Source organism: Pelophylax lessonae, assembly GCF_965119305.1.
Source record: "Pelophylax lessonae genome assembly, chromosome: 8".
In the NCBI taxonomy this organism is placed as follows: domain Eukaryota; kingdom Metazoa; phylum Chordata; class Amphibia; order Anura; family Ranidae; genus Pelophylax; species Pelophylax lessonae.
The window spans coordinates 75,191,461-75,203,825 of NC_138775.1; the positions used below are offsets into that span (position 1 = coordinate 75,191,461).

General features: G+C 39.9%; 1 protein-coding gene across 1 annotated transcript in view; it reads left to right on the plus strand.

Annotated features, from left to right (window-relative positions):
• The window catches only part of SLC6A11 (solute carrier family 6 member 11), a 423,717-nt gene that overhangs the window by 20,196 nt on the left and 391,156 nt on the right, over positions 1 to 12,365 (plus strand). The window lies entirely within an intron of this gene.

Consider the following 12,365-nt stretch of genomic DNA (forward strand, 5'->3'; position numbering starts at 1 on the left):
AAGCAATAGTAAAGTCATTAATAGATAAAAACACCGGTCCTCCTGCAGGTTTAACCACTTCTGGATCGCAAGGATTTGCCCCTTTAAAGACCAGGCCATCGGATCAGAGCGCCAGGACCAGTCATCACCAGGTAGGCCAGACACTGCTTGATGGCTATATAATAATGTAATGTGGGCTGCTAGGCGTGTGTGTGTGTATATATATATTTATTAGAGCTGCACGATTCTGGCCAAAATGAGAATCACGATTTTTTAGCTTGGAATAAAGATCACGATTCTCTCACGATTCTCTGTGTAACAAAAAAAAAAAAAATTGGGATAACTTTACTGTTACGTTTTTTTTTTTTTTTTTATTCATTAAAGTCTAATCATTGCGTTTGAAAGACTGCTGCGCAAATACAGTGTGACATAAAATATTACAACAATCGCCATTTTATTCTGTAGGGTCTCTGCTAAAAAAATATATAAAATGTTTGGGGGTTCTAAGTACTTTTCTAGCAAAAAAAAAACTGATTTTAACTTGCAAACAGCAAGTGTCAGAAAAAGATCCAGTCTTTAAGAGGTTAAACTTCCTTTCTCCCTGGCAGAGGGAAGGAAAAGATACAAATGTAATCATTTTTGTTTATAGTTAGGAGACTTAATGCTGAAAGGTGTTAGCTGAGTGAGTGAATGAGTCATCCAGCTCACTGAAATGTATCAATTCACAAGTCAGGCAGACTTGACAGAGAAACTCGGTATTTTAAAAATGCCACAATAACAATACCGTGGCTATGCAATACCGCGATATATCGAATTACCGAAAACCGGCATATGTCTAGTCACCGCCACATCCACCACCACCTCAACCTCCCTCCTACTCCATATGGGCCTCGTCCTTCAGAGATGAAGAAGAACATTGTTTTATTTTTCTGTTTTTTTTTGTTGTTTTAAGTTATTTCCCTATCCACATTTGTTTGCAGAGCACTTGCCATGCTCTTAATTACGTTTTGCTGCCATTTGCAGCACTCTAGCCCTTTCCTTTGGTGTTTTAGAGCCATTTTAGTGCCTTAAAGTTCGGGTCCCCATTGACTTCAATGGGGTTCGGTGTCCGGGAAAAGTTCGGTAAAAGTCCGGGACACGGACCCGGGCTTTTTTTTAAAGTTCGGCCGAACCCGTCGAACACGGACATCTAGGTGTTCGCTCAACCCTACTTATGATATCAAATGTTCAGTGAGCAATAACTGTAAAAATGGTCAAGGTATTTTAAATGGATGGGTGTATTGTTTTAAATAACGGTTGTTTGAAATAATGCTTTGAAATTATAGGACACTATATTAAAGCTTGTTTATTGGGATCCCATGCCACATTTACATACATCTTTGTAGATTTATTAAAATATTGACCAGTTAGGTGCAAAAATAAATTTTCTCTCATATCCTTTAGCCCAGGGATCCTCAAACTACGGCCCTCCAGCTGTTGCGGAACTACACATCCCATGAAGCATTGCAAAACTCTGACATTCACAGACATGACTAGGCATGATGGGAATTGTAGTTCCTGAACAACTGGAGGGCCGTAGTTTGAAGACCCTTGCTTTAGCCACTAAGAGCCGGAGCCAGCCGCTCATGCCCCCTCCACAGCCCAAGATTCTGGTGAGCATCGGGGGGTGGCAGAGCAGACAGTGGTGACTGACAGTCACCAGTTCTCTGCTCATGGAGGTCTGAGAACCGAGTGATCGACAGTGTTTGACCGTTCGGTTCTCTGTCTTAGAGCATGTGTGGATGGATGCAGCATCGGACCGATGTTGCATCCACCTAGGCAAGTATGATTACAAAAACATTCCCATACTTCTCTTTTAAAAGTTATATACAGATACCTCTGCTGATAGCTCTGTGCATTTGATAGCTGCTCTGCTGATAGAAAATTCAAAAAGGCAACAGTTTTTTCTTCCAAAAAAGTTATATTTTTCCTTTATATGGGTGTCTTTTTACCCACAGAATATAAAGTATATCTACAGCCAAAACTTTTTATTTTGGTTTTGGATAGAGCAGGAAATTGTTGAAACCTGTCAGATTTTTAGTAATGTCTATGTCCCCATTGGTGAGATTTACCCTCTTTAGTTTTCATAGGGACAGAAAGTAATAGGAGATCCAACATTTTACATGTGTCACTAAAAGTGGACATCTGTTCTGGCGACAATTAACTAAGTTGGGATTTTCCCATATAGTTTTTTTTTTTTCTACCACTGCATACTGTAACCAAATCTAAAAAAAAAAAACTGTTTCGATTTTAAAAATATTCTAAGATGCCCATAAACAATCTGATGCTAAATGTGAGTAACAGATCCAAACATCCCTTATCACAATGAGACTATATAGGGGTAATACTAGTCTCTTCATAGGATTCTCAGCTGGGAAATCTCTACAACCTATAAAAATTGGTAAAGGATTTCACATTCTGCTCCAGGTGTACTCAGGCTTCATACTGTAGAATCCCATATCAGGTGCCGGCTCATCTCGTCTCCACTGATGCAATCAACTGTACCAGCAACAAGAGTGCTGTACACAAAGATGCAAAGTATTATTCTTCCTTTATTAAAATAACCACTGATTTCAATCTCGAGAGACTCCACTGACAAATATGCCCGTATTTGGGACCAGTGGACAATATTCAGCACTTCCACCACTTATCTGATGCTTATCAATTGATATATGTTTAACCATGGGAATGTTCAAAATACGTATGCACATTGACTGGGACCAACTCCCATCCTTACCTTTTGATATTATACCCCCACGAATCACAGGAGAAGGGGAGTAGGGGAAACAACTTTCTGCTTATTCTAACCAATATACAAGGCTCATCCCACCCCTACTCAAGGGATGATTGTGGGGGGACCCTACCCTCTTCTCTTCTACCAATAAGCCCCATACCCACCTAACCTTGACTGCCACCTCTGAAGACTCACCCAATTATGTCACATTCAATTTCAAATGATCCTCCCACCCACCACGGGGACAGGGACTGGGACTGGGATATATATATCCTTCCACTAACCCTCTTCCCACCCTCCTTGCTTACCCTTCTCTTCCTTTTCACCCTCATTCTTCCTATCTCAACCCACCCCCCCCTTCCTATTGTGATCGTGCCTCCCCCCATAATTTCCTCTCATACAGCTAAATCCGCTTATTACATACCGCTTTACACTACAAGGTGCATAAGTTCCCACACCTTTTCCTCCTTCCTTGACTACTGATCAACTTGACCCTCACATTTTATTCTCTCAAATGTCATTCTCTTATAAACAGTTATTGTGTCTTTGAACATACAGTAAACTGTACGTTGAATAGGCCTTATAACAACATACCTCAGCTTTTGATGTTCATTTTGTTGGTTCATTTTAATATCATCAAACCTCAACACCACATATATGCTGATATTACCCATATTTTCTTTCATTACATCATACTCATTAGTTGATTAATGTATTAGCAAAAGAACACTTTATCTTTTTCTGTTATCAGATGTTTAATGCCAACAGTGTAAAAGCTGTATGTTATGCTTTTGACATCCAATAAAGATATTTTGGAAGGAAAAAAAAATAACGGGTAGGAACAAAATCTATTCTGACATGTTTTGCAATAGGCACAGTACTTTCTTTGTGCCTAGCATGAAACATGTTAGAATCAAACTTGTTACTGCTGGCTATTTTAGTAGAGAAAAAGAATAATATTTAGCATTTTGGTTTGTGGCATTCATGTTGCTGGTACAATTGATAAATCAAAATAGCTACCCCCTCTCTTTACTATGCTGTTTTTAACCATCATGGTTGAAAGTACGAAGTGAGTTCCGGCAGCACATAATCAAGAAAGGACTGGCAGATCTCTGAATTTCCATCACTCTTAGTAGAAGATGGGCTGGCTATGGTCATCACCACTGTATTTTGAGACGCCCATCGACCCCTAATGAGATCAACGCTTGGGTCTCCTGCTAATGTGGCCCGTGTTCAGAAACTGATTACTAATTTATTTAGAACAGTCTAACATTATTAATTTGTCAGATTCACTTAAATTGAGGCTTGACCTCTGAATGATGTCAGGAGAAATAGCGAGGCAATTGTGAAGTGATCTGCCACACGTATCTCCCATTTAATCAACCAGCCGATTCATGCTGCTGGCTGGGATTAGTTCACAGTGTGTTCAAGCACTGCATGTCTCCTTCCTAACCAGAGAAAATTCCTTAGAGGAATAGGAAGATAGTAATGAAATAAGATTGTTAATAATGAAGGCTGAAAAGGAAAATGAAAAATGCCACTGGATAACTTTGCAATGTTTTATGTTTTTAAAAGCAAAAAAAAAAGTTGCATTCTGTAAATTGTTTTGCTAGCATATAATGTGATAAATAAAAAATTAAAAAATGTATGTATGCAATGTATGTATGCAAAGAAATGTTTAACCGATCAAGCCTTTTTCGCAAAGGGGAAAATTTGCTCCCTATGCCCCAGTGTCACCATTTTAGGGAGAATCAGTAATTGGTAACCATCAATCATGGTGCCTGGATAGTAGGGTATAGAAACTATTAGTAACTCTGCATCGCAGCCCTCCAGGTCCCAAAGATAAGACAAGACTTATACTTATAAAATACACAAATTATTGCAGCTCTGTATTTATTAATACATAATTCAATTGGTATTTTTTTTAACCAAGCCATGTAAGCCCTGCTATCATACTCTTATATCCCCCTGTACAGCAAAGCTCTGACTGAAAGGGGGAGAAGCAGCAAAAGGATCCAGTCAGCTGTCCTCATGTTACCTGTTAGCTCATGTGCTAACAGGAGTAGAGAGAGTGACAAAGAGATCAGCTTATAAGTCTACTGCTTATCCTTTCACTGTCCAATCACATTCTGAATGAGAGGCAAGATCTGTAACCGTTGGCTAACTCCAGCAGAGAAAAATCAGGTCCTTTGTCCTACAAGACAGGAATGGGCAATGTGGAAGGTACAATAGCTTTCATATGTGTATTTTATCTGTGTATTAAGTCGTTTACCTGGGATTCAGCATTCATATCTTTATCTGTTTGAATTGAAATTATTTGGCATTAGCAATCAAATATAGGAGTGGCAGTATCAGAGAAAACATATTTTTTGAGCATGGATAGTTAGCTACAGTGGACAAATGTCAGTAGCCATACTGTACACCTGATGCATCAAAGATCACATGAAACTAATCTGACCTGCACCTCCAGCTAAGTCATTGGTAAACTGTCAGTTTAAAACACCAAATTGAGTGATACAGTAGTTGAAAAGGGTATTAAATAAGAATGTGAACCTTTAGCTGCACGTTATTGATAGTAGTGCTACCATGTGGTGCTATTACAAGTCTGCATATTTTTTATTGTTATTTGATATCCAATAAATAACACAATAAAGAAATGTCCAGTTATGGTTTAGACATGTTTTACCATATTTCTCCGTCAATGTATTCTTTCTGCTTCATAAACCTAAAAATTAGAAATTATTTCTTCCAAGATAACATTAGAAATGGACTTGGAGCAGAGTTGAAAAGATTAGGCAGCCAGTCTGTAGGCAACAATACCAAACAGGTACCTAGGGGGTAGTTCATTTTTTTTATAACCACAGCTTAGTTGAAAACATTCCTATTGCATTGTGGTTCTTCTGATAAAATAATTTGCTTGTGGCATATGGAATAAAAGTTAAATACAGTTCTTTTAACCACTTTACCACCGGAGGATTTTGCTGTCTTACGTCCAGGCCACTTTTTGCGATTCGGCGCTGTGCGAGTTTAACTGACAATTGCGCGGTCGTGCGACGCCGAACCCAAACGAAATTTACGTCCTTTTTTCCCCACAAACAGAGATTTCTTTTGGTGGTATTTGATCACCTGTGCGATTTTTACTTTTTGCGCTATAAACAAAAAAAAGCGTTTAATTTGAAAAAATAACAATATTTTTAACATTTTTTTTATATGAAATTCCCCCCAAAAAAGATGTAAAAACCAATTTTTTTTTAAATTTTTGGCCAATTTGTTTTCTGCTACCTATGTTTGGTAAAAAAAATCACAATAAGCGTATTTTGATTGGTTTGCGCAAAAGTTATTGTGTTTACTAACAAAGGGAAAGATTTCTGTCATTTTTGGTGTTTTTTTTAACGCGTAATGGCGGCGATCTGCGATTTTTTTTGCGGTACTGCGACATTGCAGCGGACAGATCGGACCCTTGACTGACATTTTTGACACTTTTGGGGTTACCAGTGACATTACTGCAGTAATCAGTGCTATAAATATGCACTGTTACTGTAAAAATTACACTGGCAGGGAAGGGGTTAATTTTATTGGAGAGGGAGGGGTTAATGTATGCCTGGTGCTTACTGACGTGTGGGGGGGGGGAGGTGACTGAGTGAGCCAGGGACAGATCGGATGTCCAGCTATGCTGAACACTCCGATCTGTCACTCCCTGTCACTTGGGAGATCTGCCGCTTGTGTTTACACAGGCGGGCGGATCTCCACACTAGATCCCCGACGATCGGGGAAGAGCGGCGGCGATCGCCGCTGCTCCTCCCCTGGCCCAACTCCCGCTGTGACCGAAAACAGCGGGAGCGAGCCTCCGGCGGCGCGCAAGCGCCGCCCAGAAGGGGGAGTGTCTGACGACGTAGTACTACTTAGTCAGACGATAACGAGCCACTCTGCCGCAGTAATATTACTGTGGGCGGTGGTAAAGTGGTTAAAGTCAACATGTGAGGTTACAACATGCAGCCTTTATACGGTTCCTTGGGGTTCCAGGCTGCCAGGAGTGTTGAATGCCCCATCCCCTGTCCTGTGCTTTGGTTTCATCCTATGACCCCTATGTCACTACAGGATTTAGCAGTGATGTAGGGTTTGGAGAATGAAACCACAGCATGCGGAAGGTGACACAGACATCCAACACTCCTTGAAGTGTCAAATTTCTAGGAGTCTTTTGAAGATGGAATATAGGTAGAAGGCTGAAGAGGTGAGTGTAAATTACCTGACAGGTTCACTGTAAGGTAACTAATGACACTAATATCATATATAGTATATTACATATTTTACTGTACAGTATGAATAAACTTTTTTTATTTTTTCTGTGTATTCTAAGTAGAACCTACTAAGTGGACTGTATTGAATTATTTTCTATATAGCATAACTGGGTATGCTTTTCTGATGCTCTTAAATGTTGCTATGCAGGATCTGATACACCTTCATGGCACCTTTAGGTGCCTAGATTGTGTGTTCTGTAACAACTTTATTAATGTTAGAATAGGTAGAATAATAAAGTAATCCAGAAATGGTAGGCGGCACAATATTGTTGACAGCAATGAAATTCACAAATGTATCTGCATCTCCGCTTTTATGATCACTGCACATTCAGGCTCAAGTCCTTAGTGTGCATTAGGTTTTCTATTTACCCAAACGCTTGACTGCACCAACTGTGCCCTTTAAGCTGAGGTGCTCCTACACATGAAGTAACAAACTCAGGTCAGTGCATTATCTTCTTCCACATTAGAAATCCCCATATTTTTTATTTATTTTATTTAACTATAGGGCTAACTTCAAGAGTTTTCTGTAATCAGGTAGCTAAATGTAAAACCTTAGAATGTACCTTTTGATGTACGTTAGTGTCTTTATAATTTTGGGTGCTTTATAATTTATGATGCTGGCTGTTTATCACTTTTATTGTTTGTACTATAAACTAAAAATGTAGCCACTGTTTTAATTATCCTTGAAAATTGAAATAAATTGACTATTCTCTTCAATTATCTGAAATAAATGGAAAAATCCTCACCCACTCAGGATACCCAGCAATATCCATTAAAAAAAAAAAAAAACTGATATTGGCTTGCACGTGAAGCTCCTGGCACATAATAAAGGCACAAATGAATGCAGTTTTGTGTTCATTAATACATAATTTTTTTATATAAATTCAAGCAGTGTAAGTACTTGTATTTGGCCTAGTATCACAGGCTCTTGCAGTCCCAGTCTCCCTGTAAAAAAGCTTAGACTAGGAGACGAAGAAGCAACACTGGTAGCCAATTAGCTTTTCTGTGGTTCTCAAGTAATAAAAGGAGGCATGATGTTAGGAAGACAGAGCAGAGTGACCAGAGATTAGCTCATTGGTCTGCTGCTTCTCGTTTCACTGCTCAGTCACAGTTTAGGAGAAGGACAGCCATTTTTGTTCCCCCTGCCCTTTCATCATGGCTTGACTGATTGTTGTATATAAAATACTAATTAAAAAAATGCTTTTTGGCATGAAAAAGAGTTACTCTTTACATTTCCTCTAAAAAAACTTGACTTAATGAATATGGCAAAGAATATGTAAAAACTAAATATGGAAATCAGAGACAGCAGCCAACTATATACTGTACTATATTCTTCCCTCTAAGGAGATTTTCCATAATTCAGCAGAATGCTAAAATTCTTTCACGGCCATCAATTCATTTGTTCACTAACTTATTTAATAAACTCAGCTGCCATTTCAATTAGAAACATTAGCTTGCCACAACAGAGAGAATACAGAAAAAGCTCCTGCAACCTTCCATTCGAATGTGCAAAAGCTACTTAGACATGACCTTGCCTAATAACCTACCCCGCATAGAAATTTGCCTCTGGAAGGAAGAGCGTAAATGCAAAGGATATTTGTTATATCACGGATCTCATGCAATTCCTCTTAAGGTTGTAGCACCTCACTAGTGTAGAAATTCTGCAATATGCAGATTGTAGTTAGCTGGAGCAAAAACATTGGTGATCTGCGATTATGATATCTTTTGAGCAGCTTTTACTGAAGACAAAACAACAAAGTGCCTAATTTATCATAAAATACTTAAAGTGATTGTAAAGCCTCAATGTTTTTCATCTTAATGCATTCTATGCATTAAGATGAAAAACTTTCTGTTCTGCAGCTCCCCTCCCAGACCCCCCCTTTTTCCTACCTGAGCCCAATCCCATCCAGTCATGTGCATGAGCGCAGTGGCTTCAGCCTCTGTCTCTCTCCTCAATGGACAGCTTGATAGCAGCAGGAACCAGTGGCCAGTGACATGGGAATGGGGGGGCGGGGCGTGGTCCTGCTGTTTGTATCCATGGACGCAGCAGCAAGACTCTGGAGAGAACCTGCATGGGTGTCCCCAGGGAAAGCGGCTTTCTGTGGGTGAACCCAATAAAGAGGAGGCACCTAGAGTGATGGTGGGGCACCCCAGAAGAAGAGGATTGGGGCTGCTCTGTGCAAAACGGTTGTACAGAGCAGGTAAGTATATGCATATTTGTTCATTTAAAAAAACAAAAAAAAAAAAAACAAGGGTTTACAACCCCTTTAAAAAAAGATGCTCAAAAAAATAAAAGAATATTCCATTTAAAATGATCTGCAGATAAACACAATCTACCAGCTAGGTTTGGGTCAGAACAATAGAGGCATGTATTATGTGATTGACTGCAACCAGCAGTTTGCATTTATGTTAACATGTTTTCGGAGCCCCCCCCCCCCCCAGTTCATGCATGGATCAATAGGGATCAGGCATGACTGGGCTGTAGGTGACCAGCTTTGCTTCTATTGGGTGCAGCAAGAAGCAATAGAAGACAGGCACTAAACATCACCAGGATACCAGAGGCAACACAATGAAATCCTGTTGGGCAAATTTTTGGGAGGGTCGGCATTGGTCTAAGAGCCAGAGTACTCGTAGAAGGTTACATAGCAACCAAAATGCCTACTGCTGTCACTCCTAACAAGTGTGCCATTTATTGGATGCAAGCATTTTTGTACAGATTACATTGGGATGGGCTTAAAGGGTTACTCCACTTTTGTGGGGAAAAAGAATAGCAAATAAAGAAAAAAAATATATAGCGTATGCAATTGCACAAGTCATATTGTAGTTGAATGTTATAAAAATTACCTTTCCGTTTCAATCTGCAGCCGCTGTAATTTTCTGAAAATGCAAAGCAATATGGCTACCTGGAGGTGTTCTGTACACAGAATGTGTGCTGAACACATCCCAGAAACATAATTTCCTGCTTGTGTGATTTGCTCACCAATTTTCCCAGAAGTCTGCCTAAGATGCAAGTCAGATTTCTGGCATCCCCTGCAACAAAAATGTAATTTTTGGTGAGATACTCCTAATAGGAACACATCTAAAGGGATGCCGCTCCCCGGAAGATTTCCTCATTAGTGCTCTGCAGGTGCACAGCTGATTGATAATTATGAAACCAGTCCCATTAGACCCACTCAGCACAGAGGCACAGAGGAACAAACAGTGATTTCTCCAGAATAACAAAAAGTAGGAATCTGCAACAAAGGTTGTTATAATCCTTGCAATGCACATAGATCACCCAGAGGGGAATGTTTTTTTCTCAACAAAAGTGGAGTTACAAAAAGTGTGGCATATCCTGTGCTATCTTCTAGGTAATAATATATGGCTTGTCTTGTGATGGGTGCCTGCATACAACCTAATTGTGTTCCCACAATGTTAATCAAATAATGAGAGTGTGTGTTGTTGTGCCTATTGTAGTGTCTTAGTAGTGTCAGTAAAAGAATTGTGTTGTAAAGTGCAAACAAAGTCTAAAATCTTCCTCCTTAGTGTCCTTGGTAAATAGTAAGTGGGTCCTATATAAACATTGATATCATAAAATCAAACACTGCTTCCAAGGTATTGAATTTGTGTGTGAACCAGGCAGGGACTTTACAAGCACGATTTTCATAAAAAACAATTTATTGAAAAGAATTTTTATATTAAAATCTACAATGAAGATGCATACATCTCAATGCAAAATACTACAAGTACATATCATGATATACACAGAACAAGGACATAAAATCCTACTACATATTAGGACAAAAGATGGTGGGTATTTACGATGCTCGACATGTTGCGCTTTATGTATAAAGCTTCATCAGGAGCTAATCATATCTCTGTATGGATATTGTAGTACCATGGGCCAGATTAATGGGCCCACCACAGTCAATTAACGAGGAAGGTGATCAAATTTGCAGTTGGATTCCAAGTATCAGGAAATTGTAAAGGATATATATATATATATAGGCTAGTTATAGGACCTGCTGGTACATAGACCCAGCTAAGCCTGAAGCCTAGTCCTTACAACACCTGAATTTAAAGAGTCTGGAACATGTAGGCAAAGACAGTCCCCAGATGGAGCGCTGTTTATGCGCATAGTAGAGACATTTAGTACAAAATGTAGATCCAAGCGCGCATGATCACCCAACTCGGATGGGGAACCGCCACCATGATATGGGGCCAGTATAGGGATTGTGGGAGAGAGGTGGCAGACACTGAGCAGTTGGTAAGGTGGATAAGCCTGGCAGCAGCATTCATGATAGACTGAAGAGGTGATAGCCTATGGAGAGGTAGGCCTATGAGAAGGGAGCTGCAATAGTCGAGGTGAGATATCACCAGATCAGTTTTAGAGGGATTTAGTTTGAGGAAGTGGTGCAACATCCATGCTGATGTGTCAGTAAGTAAGTTATTAATGCGAGAGGAGACTGAAGGACTGAGGTGAGGACTGGAGTAGGCAGATAGCTTTGAGTGTCATCGGCGTATAGATGGTATTGCCATGGGTGGTTATCAAGTGACCAAGGGAGGCGGTGTAGATAGAGAAGAGAAGGGGTCCAAGAACAGAGCCTTGGGGATTCCCCACAAAAAGGGGCATTGGAGAGGAGGAGAGTTGTAGGTAACACTGAAGGAGCGCTGTGACAGGTATAAGGAGAACCAAGATAGAACAGAATCTTGGTGGCCAAGAGATCTGAGTTTATTAAGAAAGGAGTGCATTTAAAGAAACCCCACGTCAAACAGGGAGAACCCCGCAGAGTCAAGTGATACACCTTTTATACATTGTACCTCTACATGTCGATTTTATTATCTTGTTCTCAATAAAATTTATATATTTTTTATGATTTGTTTTTCCTTTGATGGTTTGGGCACACTAAAATCCCCATCTTCCTCGTCTGCGGTGTTCTCCCTGTTTGACGTGGGTTTTCTTTAAATGCACTCAATTTTCAGGGGATCGTGGCAGTTTCTTAGTCAATAGATATTTACTCTCCCCCTAATTCCCACTTTATTAAGAAGGAGCAGGTGGTCGACAGTATCAAAGACCGCAGTAAGGTCAAGTAATAGGAGTATAGAGTAGTGTCCAGTGGTTTTAGCAGTTAGTAAATCGCTAGTTAGTTTTAGTAAGGTGGTTTCTGTGGAGTGCTGTGAGCAAAAGCCAGATTGTAAGGGATCAAGAAGGTTATTTTCACTGAGGTGAGAGCTAAGGCAGTTATAGACTAAGCATTCTGGAAGTTTAGAGGTGAATGGGAGCAGTGAGATGGGTCTTACGTTGTTCAGGTTAGTGGGGTCCAGTGAGGGCTTTT